Here is a 13,349-nt window from a genome sequence, read left to right on the forward strand (position 1 = left end):
TCCATTTCTGTTTAAAGTCCCGTCCCTTTGAATCCGAGTGCCCCCGCAGGGCGCTGTGAACTAAACCTGGGCATAACAAGCTGTTATGTGTCCTGCTTATAAACTGGTCTAATACCTCTTCAGTGCTAACTGCATTTTTTCTTCCATCCTTTTCTAGTAATAACTGATTTTATTGACACAGCCACCTCGTTCTTCAGTTCTTTCGGTAGGAGGTGAATGCATTTCTCTGCCGATGAATTGTTACTCTTCCGGAATTATTTTTTTTCTCAAGACTGATTTGATCCCTTTCAACATTTTTTGTTCATTTTTAGATAAAAGAGCTCTTATCTCTTGTTGTTTTAAGCCTTGTTGTTGCTTAGTGATGCCAAGAAACCACTCCTGCCCTTGTGACAATCCCTTTTTGTGTTCTTTTTGCCTCTGATATTCCGGCTCTGAGATTCCTTCACAAGTTTCCTTCTGTTGCATGTAATGATTTTTCTTCAAATCTCCATTTTGTTTTTTTTTTATATTGCCCCTAAACTTTCCTGTTTTCATCTTACGTTGCTTTGAATTTCTTACCATTTGTTTTACCACCTTGTTTTCTCTTTCTTAATTCCCAAAATTAATTGTTCATAGAAATGCTCTCCTGTACTTTGCTACTTAATGATATACAACTTATTATTTTTGTTGCTTTGGTGTTTGTAAGAGCATTCTTTTCCTCTCTATGATGTTTAAATTGTCTTCACGATAGGAAAAATTTTTAACCATTTTTTTACCCACACCAGATTAAAAGATAGTTATGTTATTAAAATAAAATACCACATTTTCTAAAGGTGTTGCTGGAGGGTTTATTGTTCCTTTTTTCCCCTTTCTTTTGGATCCAGAATTTAATGCAAATTAAATTTGCTTAGGCAAATGCACGGTGCATTTAAAAAAGTCATTATAAAGACAGGATCCTGGGGGTCTGACAGAAAAGCTAAAACAGCTGTGCTCTGCAGCACAATCAACACATAAATCTACAGTATCTTCTCTTTGTGATCAAATAAATGAAAGAGGCTCAGAAAGTAAATGATGTTTTGATCTCAGAGAAGCAGATCTAAAAGCATCAGTTTAAATCTCAGCCACTTCTGCATGAGTCTGTTAAAATCAAACATTTTTTCGTTTTGTTTTAAGCAGAAGTATTTTGATTTATCAAACTAACAACTCTACCTGCTTGATTTGAAGGTTGTAGTTAGGCCCAGATGAAATGGTTTTTTAGTTGCTTGATGAAGAGTGTGTCTCTCAAGAACAGTTTTCAGTTGCATTTATTCTTGTTACTTTCTGCCAAAGCAAATCAGTAAAATCCTAGAGACAAAAATAGCCATAAAATTAATATAGTTCCAATTAATATAATACCAATAATATAGATTAATATCAAATTAATATAGATCCAATAGTTCTTAGACTGTTTTCCCTGTTTATTTCCAAGTAAACCTGTTGACTTTTACTAGGCTGCCCAATAAGGTGAACAGGAAGACTCCCATCCATTTTTGGACAAACACTCTGGGTACAGTACCAGATGTCACTAGCTGACTTCCAGAGCAGTGTGGACAAAAATGATTGACTGGGTGCTACATCTGCTTAAGTGTGGGGGGAAATATGAGTGTTCTTTATGAAGTATTTTAAAGCTGCATGGTGAGTAAGTTACTGCATTTGTTCTTCACAAAATGTACAAATGACAAACTGTGGAGACCAAAAGAAAGGATAGAAACCTGTACTGTTTTTCTGGCTGATCTGTTCATTATTGGTTTGCTTCCCTGTTTGTTTAGCCATGCCATTCTGTAACACATGATATGATCGTTAACATATGTCAGTGTTTGTACACGTAGACTAAAGTACTTAGATCTTTTTGAAGGCATACAGTACATATCTAAATAATCTGTCGAGATCTGGTAGTGGCTTTAGAAAATGTTTCACAGGGAGAATAAAGAAAAGCAGCAGACGGTCTCTCATGCCAGGAGGAATATTAGTGACGGGAACGTGTGAGGCACAGGCCTAATGGTGTCCCACGTGCTGTATGCAGATTGCACCCATTTGTCAAATGGGAGAGTGGACAGTACACAAAATCAAGGCACTGAATCATTTTCCTCATTGGAAGAGCAATCTTACAGCAAACAAGTAGACTGAAAATTAGGATAATAAAGTGAAACTGTTCGAAGTCCAAATATTTGTGCCTGGTCAGATCATTTTTTTTCTATAACTCCACAGTAAAAGGCAAATATCGTGGTCCTCCCTTCATTCACCGTATTTTGAGCTGCCTGATTCTGATTTCATTCCTTATATCCTCTAGCACAGATCATATTTTTTTCATAAACTCCTTCATCTTATTATTCAAGTAGAAACAATGAATAATTTTCTTTCAGGTTATTGAGCTGAATGAAGTCACAGAGGGGTCTAATGAATGCCAGAGCCTCTGAGAAGAAAAGAATGGAAGCTGAATCTTCTCATTTCATTAGCAGCAAGTCTCCAGATGGTGTCATGGTGTTTCAGGTAACTATAGCCTCAAGATGCAGTTTTACAACCAGCTAAAGTTGATCTAAGACCGTTCTGCTCCTTCTGTTCAAGCATCCACTTGGGTTGTTTTGCTTGCTTGAAACATTTTGTTCTTCGTGATAGCCACTAAACAGACTCTAATTTTCTCCTGAATTTTGAATAAAAACACAATAGCTCAGACCACACAAATTTAGGATCTGAGTTGGAAAGGTAGCTTTGACACTGCATGAAAAAGCAAACCAGATTCTGTTCCCTTTGTGTCTCTGCAACAGTAGGAAGATTTCCTAAACCTTACAAGGTATTACTGAGATGCACCCAGTCCACATGGTGTTTTATGATACAATGCTGCAGCACTGAGATCACTTGGTTTTTCTGTGTGTTCCAGTACAGTAGAATTAATGTCCAAGTACCATTTCCTTTGTAAGCAGGCAGCAGAATTTTTGACTGATACTTACAAATTAATTAAGCTGTTGCTTGGATGGTTTTGTTTAGACCCCAAACCAAAATTACAATCTGAGTGCTGAGGCTGCAGAAGATTAGGTCTGATCCTATGAAGAACAGAGCAATGTGGCATCATTACTGTTTAGTTTTGGAAATTGTGTCCAGAACTGTGCATTTGCTTTGCATGTTTGAACACTGAGGATAAAATATTTGCCATTAGAGCAAGGCATCTTTTAATTAACTCTTTGTTTCTGCCTTTCCTCTCATGCTTCTTGTGGTATAGAGGATCAAACTTCCTCTAAGTGCTGGTACAATGTCTGATTCTGTGCAATATGCTATATGCTGTAAATGTGATTATATCTCCCACTTACTGATGGCTAAATGGTGCTTACTTTGCAGTCACTCTTTTGATTTCTCTTTAAAAATTTCCAAATTGCTACTCAAAAAAAAAAAAAAAAAAAAGGTTAGTGTCTGCATTGTCAACAATTAGATACGATTTTCTTATATTATAGTACTGTACTTGTGAAAATCAAAGCTAAACAGTGCTTGTTACTGTGAAGTAATTTGGGAAATCCTTTCGAAGTTTTCAACATTGCTCCCTGTGTGGCCGCAGAGCAGCAGGTGGCAGTGTGGGGCTTTGGGTCAAGCGTAAGAATGAGCAGCAAACGCATGAAAGAATCTGCATCTTTGAAAAATACTTGTAAAATGTTTGTCCCTTTAATATGAAAACAATTAAAAAGTGTAAATGTTCGATGTTTACACTCTGAAAGAATTTCATACTTTCTTTTTCCTGCATAGTGATTAAATGCGGCATATTTCTTAAAATTAGATTGGCGAGGAAAACTTTTGCTCATTTTTTCATCCACTGTAAAGCTCTCCAATCGATTGCTCAATCAAAAGGAAGAATGTTCAGTTCTTGATATCATGAGCCTGCTCCTTAATATAGAACAAGAAGGAAGGAAGGATAACTAGCTTGTTGCCCTCTTCTGTCTCCTCAAAAAACCTTTATCTCCAGTCCAGTGGCATTGATGAGACTGGACTTTTTAACTATTCACTACAAGCAGAAGGTTGCTGAGTAGCAACAACCACCCTATACCCTTATTTTTAGCTAGAGAAACGGTAGACAGCCAGTGCAAGAGTTGTTCCATTTTCAATATTTAACTGGTTTTGTGTTACTTCAAAAAAATGCTTTCAAAACAACCTATCTTACACAAATAAAGTGTATCTCAAAGGGCTGATCCTGCTAGAGTCTTCAAGAAAAAATATCAAATTTTTGTATTGTGGTACTGAAGTTAAATTTCCTGTACTATGTTATTTTTCTGTGCATTATCCTATGCCTGTCTCACGGCTTTGGGTCTCTCTTCCCCAGTCTGTGTGCGTCATTTCTTAACGAGGCAAATGCAACCCGTAGCTAGGAAGTGAGTTCTGCCAATAACTGCCACTGACATCTTGATGACTCTGGATCATTTTACCATTGTGTGTTTCCTAATTCCTTTTGATTTAAAATGGAGATTGATTGTATGGAAAGAAAAAAGAAAAAAAAAATGTTATTGTATATATTCTTACTTTAATTTTAGTTAGGGCTAACGAATATTTACTTCATAAATGATTAAAGTGTTCTATGTACCATGTCAGGCATGCTTTTGATAAAATGCTATTTTAATTTCTAGTAGAATCTGTCATTAACTGTGCAATATCTTTTCATTTTTTTCCAGATACCCCTACTTCTAAAAAATATTTTTTAAAAAATATGTGCTTCTTTATCCAGCACATACAGTTCTGTCATATGCTTAGTAAGGCTTGATTGTCTCACCTTTCAGAGATGCAAGCAGAAATAAAGAAGAATGAGATGATGATAAGACTTTAACGTGTCTCTGTATGGCTTTGCATGCAGGTTATTATTGCTGTATAAACAAGGGAGATTTTTAATGGTGGAGGCTCGTCGAGAATGTTACAGATGGAAATTGTTCCTAAGAGCAGAGAACATTATTCCTTCTGACCACTGGTGTTTTCTTGGTAGGGCAGAAGGTAGATGTGCCTGGGCTTCTCAGGGCAGGGTGATTAAGGAGCTGTTCAATATTGTTTTTCAGTGAAACTAACTGAAGGGCTGTCCACAGCTTGTAGCTCCTGTTGGGTCATAGAACTCAGCAGAGTAGGATAAATGTAGTGCTAATTCTCTCTCTTACTATAGGAAACGCTGCTTTCTGTACTGAAAAGGAGAGGCATAGCAAAAAACTGGGTTGGTTTTCTTTTCTAAGTTTCTACCAATTATATTTTCCATCCCACTTCAACATCCAGTACTGTCTTGTGACAAACACCAACAGTCTTCCAGTTTGGAAATATGTCCATTTAGGGAGGAATAAGGTATTCTTCATGGGAAGAGTAACGTGTTTAAGACCAATATTAATGACCTTTCTCATCCCTCGTTTATTTTTCCTATTGAGTCTTCTGCTCCTTGTTCCCAACAAAAAAAGCCCCTTGTGGGGGCTTTTTTAATGACATTTTTGATCCCTCATGCCCATCCTTTTCTCCATCCATTCTCTTTTTCTCTCTCCTTCTTCTTTTCCTTATAGAATGGCATTACCCTTGTGGCAGTTAGTTTTGCTTGGTTGGGTCGACATCTGTCTCCACGGAAAATATTTTCTTTGGGTACTTACATCCGTGGTGTATACATATGAACTGTTACCTCTAGAGGCCATCATCCTTTGTTTTTTTTTAAATGTGGAACACAAACAACAAAAGTATTTTCTCAGTGGAGACGAAATCTGGGGCTTTTTATAGTTTGCAAACTGATTAGCTGTAAAATTAAAACTGAACGCTTTGGAGAGCAGCACTAAGTAAAACAAATATCACCAGTCAATCATGAATGAATTTTCCTCAGGTTTGAACTTATTGTTTGCCTTTCAATAATTCAAATAAAACTTGAATCCAAACAAGCCACAGAGCTGCCTCCATCTTCTTACAAAGCAACCAATCTCTTAAAACAACCAAATATAGATGATATGCTGATGCTAACCCCGAATTATGGCCCCCTTGTTCAGAAGAGAAGGGTCTTCGTTTATCCCTCTGACAGGGGAGCAGCAGGGATATTCCTTGCTGGTTAGAAGGTGATGAGCTTCACCTGCTGTGACCAACCGAGCCATCACTTCTTTCTGCAGCAGACCAGGCCATGGGAGAAACTCCAGTCTGCTGACTTTGCTGGGATAGGAGCACCCAGAGCCTGGCCAGGCTCTTTTCATTGGTGCCAGCAATAGGAAAAGGGGCACTGTGCACAAACTGAAACATAGGAAGTTCCATCTGAACATGGGAAAGATCTTCTTCACTTGGGAGCGACAGAGCACTGGAACAAGCTGTCCGGAGAGGTTGTGCAGTCTCATGCTCTGGAGATACTCAAAACCCACCTGGATGCTGTGTAACCACTATAGGGAATCTGCTTTAGCAGGAGGTTGGGCTAGGTGATCTCCAGAGGTCCCTTCCAACCCTTGTGAGTCTGTGACCGAAACACATCCTTTCCTACAGTGCTTTCCTCATCCTTAGCACTGATAGGAAAGAGGATGCTAAACTAAAGGTTTTGTGTCTGAGGAGGTGTCTGTGCTTCAAGAGATCCAGCACATGGGGAAAAGCCCTTCAAAACATCCTTTACAAATCAGAAATTTCATAGTAGCAAGATTGAATGCTCTCCAGTCCCCTACCTGTGCTTTCAATGAGAAAATTGCTAAGAAATATCCATAGCCCCTCAAAGAAACAGGACATCCTGAGCTGTGGCAGATGGACTTGAAAAAATTTTAATGAAAGTTTTCAACAACAGCTCTGTGTGTGTGTTTGGGGCATTGAGCATGTGTGCTCTGTGTGCTCACGCATACACAGACTGTGAACATAACATATACTATGAGGTGTGCATCTTTTGCTAGAAGAAATGTATTTTGTAAACAAGACAATACTAATTTTGTTCACCCTGTTGTGGCACAAGGCAGGATTAGGTAGAGAGTAAATTTCAGGATGTGAGTGACCACAGTTGGAGGTTTTACAGTGAGTGTTCAGTAAGATGTCCTTGGAACATAAAATTAAAATAAATGAAGAATAATCATAAGCCATGTAGTAGTGAATGTAAACAAATCTTGAAACTAAATAGGTAAAAAAAAATGCTCTGAGGAAACCGAAGGGCAATAATTAGAAAAGAATACTTATGCTTTCTCTCTTCCTAGAAAAGACAGATTAGAAATTGTGTAATTACCTGAATACATAGCAAAAATAACTACTGTAAAATACTCATGAACGATGGCAAGCTTTTTTGAAGTTAATGGTATAGAATAATTTACTGTGGCTGAAGGCCTGTTTGATGATAATAAATATAAAGAAAATGTTAAATATATTTTTAAATATTTTATCAACTATCACATTTTAAAAAGAGCAGGAAACATTTAATAAAGCAAGAGAGTTACTGTACTGCAGCTGGAATAGTGTAGACAGGAACACTGTAATAGTGTAGATAGCAATAGTAAACCATATTATCCAATTATTGATCAAGTTAATTAAATGACACTGTCTTTAGCTCACAAATTTTCACACAAAAATAATGTGAAAATGAATATGAAGTGCAATGAGGGAAGACTGCACGTTAATGCAGCTTATCAAAAGTTGTATTCTATACCTTGGTTCCAGCTCAAGCTTTTTTATTGCCTGTGCCTGGCCTGTTTTGCATTGAAGGCCAGAAAGCCATGTGTCTGAGGAGTAAACTCCTCTGGGCCATTTAGCCAGCTATTTCTGACTTACTCTACTTTTTATGATGTATTTTAGTAACTCTCCTCAGCTTTCATTGCTTTTATTCATCAAAGAAATGGAACAAATCAGTGAACAGTTACAAGTAATAGCAGTATGTTTAGGGCAGTGCGTACCACCTTTTAAATGCAGGTTGAATGCTTATAAGAAAGAGAATTTCTAGTAATTATCACAGAAAAGCATTCAGAAACTGAGAAAGGAAAAATTATTTTTATTCCTTTCTTCACCAAGTTCCAGATAATTTGACCTTGACATGTTTGGCATGGAGTAGTACAATCCAAATAACGCGTATTCTGCAGCATCCTCTACGGCCAGCACTTTTGGCTGAGTGTGGCTGTTGCTAACTGACCCAGCTCTGAGGCAAAGCTTTCAATAGTGGCATCCTTGTGCATGATGTTTTGCTCCAGCTCAACTTCGATTGTAAGGAATTTCACCTTGTTTCATCTACATAGAAAGTTCTGCAGAACTGGTGAAGGTGAATACTAAAGAAATGAAAAAGGTTTTCAGATCAGGTCGTACAGGAAAGATGTCTAATGTTAGTTGGGTCATCCAAGCATATAGGTGCTCATTGTAGGTCTTAATTAAATTAACTTAATTAAAATTAAACTGACACTATGCTATACAGACTCGGTTTGTTTTTAGTACTGAAGCTAATGAAGGCTCAGTGAACAAATTGTATTGATGAGATCAATATGTTTATCATGTTCACTTTGCATTTCTGTTAACAAAAATTGACTCGTGATTGGAATCTCCTGATTATTTCATAAGTGTAATTATTTTATATTACCTAGGAGTTTTTTAAGACTATCTTACAAAACATATATAAAGTTTCACCTGTTTAATATTAGACTCCCAATAATTTTGCTTTTGCACATAACCTTGTTAGAGAATCCCGTGTTCAGTAGCAGTTACCAGAGAAGAATTCAGAAAAGCAACGTGTAATTTCTGCAACTGGAATTTGGCCAGAATATATCCCTTATAATCAGACTTCATTTCCTTATATTGAGATAATTCTCTGACTGTGCTCAGCCCAAATCAATATGAAAGACAAGGGAGTTGGAACACACCAGATGAGACACAGCACCTTTAAAGAGCTGTCCTCAGGGTTCCAGGAACCAGATTTGCACACAGACCAGTAACATGTGGATTTGAGGATTATTTTTTTTTGGTGGTTTTTGTTCTTTGTTGTTTTTTCTGTTGTAGTTTTTTCACACTTGCGATTGCTGATTTTAGTTTTATTTTTAAGGTGTCAGTTTTCTAGGAGGGACAGCAAGTATCAATTTTCTGGTCAAGAGAGTTTAGATTTTCAAGGGACATTGTAAAATAACAAGCTATTCTTACGATGTTTTAACACAACGACAATGTTGTCAGGATTCTTTAACAGCAAGGCAAAATACTTATTCAAAACTCCTTGCATTTTATACTTATATGGTAAACAATGTAGCTTTCTAATCCCTTGTGGATGCATTTCGGTTCATGCCCATGCTTTGAATACCCTACTATAACCACGATGGCATCTTCATCCTCTCTTATTTGTCAGTTTTTGTGCTGTATTCCCAGAAATCTGTCAGAACTAGAAGCCCACTGCACTTTACGCTTTGCAAAAACACAATTAAAAAGCAGTGACTAAACTTGACTACTATCATAATTAAGAAATTCTTATATTGTTCCTATATTACAGTGTATAGCAGTCTGTCTGAGATGCCCTAGACAGGATGACTAAGGCTTAGAAAGGACATTGTAGAGTCATAGAGTGGTTTGGGTTGGAAAGGACCTTAAAGCTCCATTTGCAGCCCTCTGTGTGGGAGGGTCGCCTCCCACCAGATCAGGTCAACCTGGCCTTGAACACCTCCAGGAATATTTAATTTAGAAGTCTCATGTGATTATTGAAACTGCAGGAAGGCAAACTCTTTTTATTTTTCTTCTCTTTAGTGAATATGTGAAAAGTTTTTCTCATTTTCTATTTGCAAACTGGAACCTGGTTTGGTATCCTAGGAAGATCGTGAAGTCTGGTCAGGAACCATTTTCAGTCTCCACATTAGTTTGAATCCATAAGTCCAGAAGGTATCAAACCAGGTAATTTCCAGTTATTACAGGCCAATAAGACCAGCCATGTGTAGAATAAAGGTGCATTTAATATGCAATGAAATAAAGTAATAAGGAGAGTAAAAATATTTACTGTAATTTAATTACCATATTGGCTGTCACATAGGAAATGCTACCGAGTAAAACTTTGTTCAAGATATGCAAGATGTAGTCCAGCGATGTTGGGGACAGCACTGAGCCACCTTGTTGGGGTTACATTTCCTCTGTAGGTAGAAACAAAATAGCTCAGGACATAATAACTATAAGCAGGTAATCTGAGAGTGCTGTGCAAGCACAGCAGAAGATAGCTATGGGTTACCTATTTTTGATATTGTGCTAGTCATTAGAGAATGAGCGGCAGCAGAAATGCAAGTCATGGCCTGAAGCAGTGATTGAGCACCTGGTGGAAGGCAGGGCCAACCCAGGGGAGCTCAGGTGCATGCAGTGTACCTGAGTGATTGGAAGGGTGGAGCCAGGATCCAGCCCTTCCCAGACCTCATTTAAGGGTTGGCAGTAGAGGCGAGGGTCTCTTGCTGGAGACCTCTGCATACTTGAGGCCTTCTGAAGGTGAGCAGATTATTTCCTTTGTTTCTGTGCCTACAGCTGTTGCATTTGAGCAAATTCTCATTTGCTGCAGCACGGGGCCATGCTGCTTTGCTGTCATGGCTGTGCTATTGCATTACAGTGTGGAACACTTTTTGCAGCTGAAAGAACCCTATAATGTGTGTGGCATCTATTTTGTTCAAATCTAACATGTCAAGCCACACAGGCCTGTTGAAATGACTCTATTTCTGTTACTTTGTCTAACTAAAAGCTGGCTAATGTTGTGAAGTATGGGGAGAAGAAGAACAGTAGATATCTCTGGTCTGCACCACTGGAGGCTAGATTTTGTGAGGAGGATGTTCTGTGTGTGAGAACTGCAATGGAGGTATGTTTTATGAAATAATGTGTCTTGTTCTCTTTTTTTTTTTTTTTTTTTTTTTTTTTTTTTTTTTTTTGGAGGGAGGCAGGAAAGTGGAGCATTGGCTTGGAGTGGAAATAGATTGCTCCTTTCTAATTCTACCTGTGTATCAGCTGGGTTAGGCAACGGTAGAGTTCATATCCTTTATTCTCTCCCTGTTAGCTCCTGGAAAGGGCTATGTTGCTTGCTATAATACTTAACTTTTATTTTTATTTTTTTTTTCTGCCTAGCTTCTGCTTTTGATAAAATTGTTTCACCCGTATTGATGTCTGACTTTGCTGTTGTTTAGATACAGAAGTTGTACTGGTAACATCTTTCCTTCTGTGTTAATTAGAGCACACTGGTGTTGTCAAGATACAGGCATGAGCTGTACTGAGTGGAAAGAAACCCTCAAACAACTGCAGTTAAGTCCACAGGACTTTGTCAAAACCATGCAGGAAATCTGTGACAGATCCCAGATTAAACCCCAGATTTCCTGTCTCCTCCACTTGTGCTACAACTACAAGACCTGTAGCTTCTTAGTTGAGGGAAGTGTTGTCCAATAATATCTTTCTTTTTCTGGTATACACTTGCTCCAATTTAATACACTAGTTGCCATGTGTTTTGTGTGCTGTGGTAGTTCTGTTCCATGACTGTTTCTTTGTTGTGTTTTGTAGTACACACTGTGCAATGAATGGTACTAATGCTGGTTACCAATTCTGTTTAGCGTTCAAGCAATAATAAAAAAAAAAACTCAAAAAAGGCATGTATTAAAAGTTAACCAAAAAGTATTTATGGATGCAGATAACTTACTGTCTTCCTCTTCCAAATATCCTGCTTATACTTCTTCAAATCTAAATAGCATTCAGAGAAGCAGTAAGCAATGCAAAGGTGCAGATCTCTGCAGCTGCTTGAAACGTAAGCTAACCAGTGCTGATTCAGAAAGATGCCCAAGGAGAGCTGTTTGGGCATCTGTGTGTTCCCAGCATTATGGGTCCCAGAAAGTTGTCTTTCATGGCAGAATATGGGGCCATGAGGCAGGCTGGTGCACCACATACACTGATTCCTTCTACAGCCAGGGGAGCTGAGCACTGTTGTGCAGAGAGATTCTTTCCACGACAGGAATCGCTTCAAACCCAGAGGGAATAGTTGCTTCCAATTCACTGTTATCCCTGTTGGATCTAGACTGGATCTACACAGCTGTCTCTGCCCTGTGCAGACTGGTGACCATTTTACCCATATTTTTTCCATTAATTTTACTTCTTTGGTTCCCCATTGCAATAGATAATGGAGAGTCAACTGTATTACAGCTGGTTTAATGTGAGTCTGGTTACTCTTTGGGAGCAGTTAAAGGACTTGTTTCCTGTGTGGCAATTCATATACTGATCCAGAATCTACTGCCTCTCAAAATAAAGCAGAAGTTATCAAATTGAGGAATGCCACTGCTCAGCTGAGCCCATTACAAAAGCAAAAGAATAATGAAGAGTTGGAGGACAGTTGTGTTTTTCCTCCATACAAAGCTCAGATGAACATGAAGTGATGCAAGTCCAAATGTTGAACTCAAGCTTAAATCAGCATACATCTGGATGGTTATCAAATTATTAAATTGTAACAAAGCATTAAAGGAGTTTTCATACAAGAGAGAATTTTAGCCTTAATATGTGTTTGAGAGAGGATGCTGTGGTTCTAAAGTAGTTTTCTGTTTTATGAGGGAGAAATCTGTAGACATTTTACCTGTCATCTCCAGACTGGTGCGTTGTATCAATGTTAGTATTTGCTACTTATGGTGCATAAACAGGGCTAATAGCTCACACACACCTTATTTAGAGATGGCTGTGAAGTGCTGTGCAGTCTCAGAAACATTTTTCCACAGCTGCTTTACGTCTGAGCTGAGGCTGGTAGATGACATGAGCTCCCAGTCTAAATCCTAATGGGCATGGAAATAATTGTCTGTCGGTTGTTCTTATTAGGGTATACAGCAAGTCAGTCCTCAATGGAGGCACAGTGTTCAAATGCTCAGAAAATGGTTCTGTGTGCTGTCGAGTTTGAAACATAAATCTTAATGGTTGATGGGAAGGAAAAGAGGTGTGTTAACGTGCTATCTGGTAAATGGTTAAGAAATGATGTGCTGTCTACTAAGAAAAAATATCGCTTAGCGTTCTCCTATTTACTTTTCTTTATCTTGCACCCCTGGTTTCTAACAATATTTACAGTACGTATAAAATAGAATGCAGTAGTCCCAGAAAATAGTAGCTCCAAAAGTAAGGTCTTTGTATGTTCAGGGGAGTTTCTCTAGTGCAGATTTTGGACAGTGTTCCATGGTACCATGGGCCCGAACAGTATTTGGGCTGCCAGCAGAACAATCTTGCCAGTAACAGTCCTTAAAAACATGTCTGAAGGGTATTTGTTTCGCAGCTGCTAATGTCCTGTGCCTCAGGGAGCCTGGGCAGCCAAGCAGGCAGAGCTCTGTACTTACGTTGAGCACCTGAATGCTGTTCACAAACCAAATACTCGCTTTTCTAAATCAAGTAATTACACTCACAAGAACGCGACAATCTGCTAAATGACTCCATTAATATCATATATCCCTAAT

The 13,349-nt window shown here is 38.3% G+C and overlaps 1 long non-coding RNA gene across 1 annotated transcript in view; it reads left to right on the forward strand.

Annotated features, from left to right (window-relative positions):
* Positions 1–13,349, forward strand: part of LOC125697868 (uncharacterized) — a 139,505-nt gene that overhangs the window by 4,213 nt on the left and 121,943 nt on the right. Inside the window, exon 2 of the long non-coding RNA XR_007378959.1 lies at positions 2,382–2,508. This is a non-coding gene — a long non-coding RNA (uncharacterized LOC125697868). The remainder of the gene's footprint in view (positions 1–2,381; positions 2,509–13,349) is intronic.

The sequence above is a fragment of the Lagopus muta genome, chromosome 9 (genome assembly GCF_023343835.1).
Source record: "Lagopus muta isolate bLagMut1 chromosome 9, bLagMut1 primary, whole genome shotgun sequence".
NCBI lineage: Eukaryota > Metazoa > Chordata > Aves > Galliformes > Phasianidae > Lagopus > Lagopus muta.